Source organism: Excalfactoria chinensis, chromosome 13 (assembly GCF_039878825.1).
Source record: "Excalfactoria chinensis isolate bCotChi1 chromosome 13, bCotChi1.hap2, whole genome shotgun sequence".
Taxonomy (NCBI): domain Eukaryota; kingdom Metazoa; phylum Chordata; class Aves; order Galliformes; family Phasianidae; genus Excalfactoria; species Excalfactoria chinensis.
Window position 1 is genome coordinate 7625269 of NC_092837.1, and position 2696 is coordinate 7627964.

The window sequence follows — 2696 nt, forward strand, 5'->3', positions numbered from 1 at the left end:
ATGCAGGTTTGCAGCACCCAGCTGCAGCACTGGAAACAGGTTTGGAGATCCCTGCCCTGCTCTAAGGAAGGCTTGGTGCTTTGTGCTGGAGGAACACAGAGTGCTGCTGTGCTGAACTCTCTCCAACAAATACCACAACCAGATGTGATAGAGGATTCCCAGCCCTGTGCTGGTTCCCAGCAGTGCCTGCCATGGTTCTGGAGTTTGTCCGTAAGGAGCAGTTAGCAGAGAGCTGCACCTTCCAAAAGACTTTTTTCTGTCTTCCTCCTTCAGATCCAGCCTGCATTTCTGTAAATAAATTGGGTCTGCAAGGCCCCAGCATTATTTACTTCCCCTCTGTTGAGGTAGCAAGTACAGCAGCGAGTGTGGTGAGCCCTCAGCAACCATACCAAGCCCCCAGGCAGCATTGCATGGGATGTCTGCTGGAGGAGTGTGAGGGAAAGATACCTTCAAGTTGATCTGAGGGGCTGCAGTTCTGTGCTGGTGGGAATGAGGCACCTGGACTGTGGTCTCAACTACAGACTTAATGTAGGCCTGCTTATAAGAAACACTCTCCTCCTGAATGCTGCTGCTTCGTGAGTTGTGCCAGCATAGTGCATAGGGTGTTTGCCTGTAGCATATTTGGGGAAGAGATACAGCACTATCCACACCAGAACATCCTGGCTGAAACAGAAAATCCCAGAGTTGAGGGAACAGCAAATAGCATTCACTGGTATTCCAGCATCAGCTGTGGTGTGTTCACAGCAATCCAGACCAGGAGGCACCCACCTGATGGCCTCTCCCAGCTCTGGTGCTCTTTCTGACTCTCTGTCCTTCCCCAGCACCCAGGCACACAGCCGCCATGTCACTGCCTGAACGGCTGGACCCAAATGTGCTGCTCTCTGTAAACAGGCTAAAAATATCCCTGTGCTGTTCCTGCGAGGGCCCACAGGCTGGGAAGGAGGCTGGGATCAGGCAGCCTCTGGGGATGCTCCCTGCGGGCTCTGAGGGATGGGGCGGTGGGAAGCAGCCAGACACAGTGCTGTGTGAGGAACCGGGGTATGTCATGGGAGGGCTGTAGCAGCTGGTGGGAAGGAGTTGATCCTCAAGTACACTGAGGATCAGGAGGTGATGTGTGGAGGACAGCTTGGTGTCCCTTGAAGCCCCCCGGGGCAGGGCCCTGCTCAGGCTGAGCAGAACAGGAGAGAGATTTCTCCAGCTGCATTTCTCATCTGAAGGCAATAATTTGGTCCTCCTTCTGTTTGCGCTTCTGGACAGACTAGTGGAAGGCAATTATGAAGATAAATGTTTTTCCACCTCCCCGCAGTGCATTTGTGATTTAAAGAAAGGCTCAGCAGAGGTTACCACAGGCGGTTACAATAGTTTCTGATTGCTGGGCTGATTTCTGGACTGCAGCATTGCTCTGCTCAGACACTGCTGAAGTTATTCAGCCCTGCCAGATGACAGGAAAGAAAGGGTCGTTTTGTAACAGTGTAGAAAACGTTCAGGAGATATTTTTGTTAGTCCTACGTTTACTTCCTTAGAAGCACCTTAACCAGCTGTGTTCCAGTTGGCATGGCTGGGAAGGACCGAGGACCACATCTGTGCCACAGGGCCATGGGCCAGCATCCTGCAACGCTGCCTGCTCCAGGACATGGCACTGCCCCATCAGATGGGGCCCTCTGAAGGTTTGTGTTCCCCTGATTTCTGGGGTCAGAACAGACTCTTCCTTCAGGAAGCCTGTGTCAGAAGGAATTAAAAGCTTGCTTTTAAGCAAGAAGAAGGGGGGAATACCTCTGGAAAATCTTTTTCCAGCTCTCTCCAAGGTGCGAGGCAGAGCCCCCAGTGGTTGCTCCAACCAGCCCCCAGCATGGCCCCAGCAGCACCCCACATCAAATGCATCAGTAGTGCTGGCAGAGGACAGCTGGCAGGACTCCTGAGTGGGAGGAAATCCAGGAGTAAATTAAGGCACAGCGTGTGAACAACATGACAATTCTGGACCTGGAGAATGGCCCAGGGTCTCTCCTTCTTTCAGAGTGCCAATTAGCTGCCTGTCCTGAAGCAGCAGGATGAGTTGGGGGAAGGAAGGGATGGGAGGGGGCTTGATTTCCCAAGCAGCAGTTGATGGAAGCTTGATTTTTACTGCTTTAAAAAATGTAATGTTACTACAGCAGCTCAGTGCTAGTGTTAGGAGCTGCAATCAGTGCTAATGAGGGCCTGCAGGTGTACCCTGATAAGGGCTGATGCAGGGCAGCTGGCCATGGTTTGCTGGGCTGCTCCAGGTGCCTGTAAGGTAAGATGGAAATGGGAGAGCAGCAAGTTGTGAAATTGGCTTTGTTTTGTCTCTCATAGTTTGAAAAATAGTTATCATTCTTTGATACTACGTTTCTTTAAATTGTTTTTTAATGCAAATTATGCACAGCCAAGGTTTAACACAGAAAATCTTGAAGGAAAGGGGAATAGGTCCCAAGCTGTGTGTAAATACACATGGGGGCAGTAACTTGAGTCAGAGCCCTGATGTGCTGCTGGCACCCCCCGGGGCCATCACAGCTGGGAGCCCAATTAGCACTGCAGGTGGCTGGACGGGCTGCTCCCCAGCACAGCCTCAGCCCTGCAGCCCAGTGTGACCTGACCAGGTGCATCTGATTGCTTGGTTTTTATTGGAAAGTAAATTCAAACCGAGGTCAGCTGCCTGTGCTCCAACCAGAATGAATCCT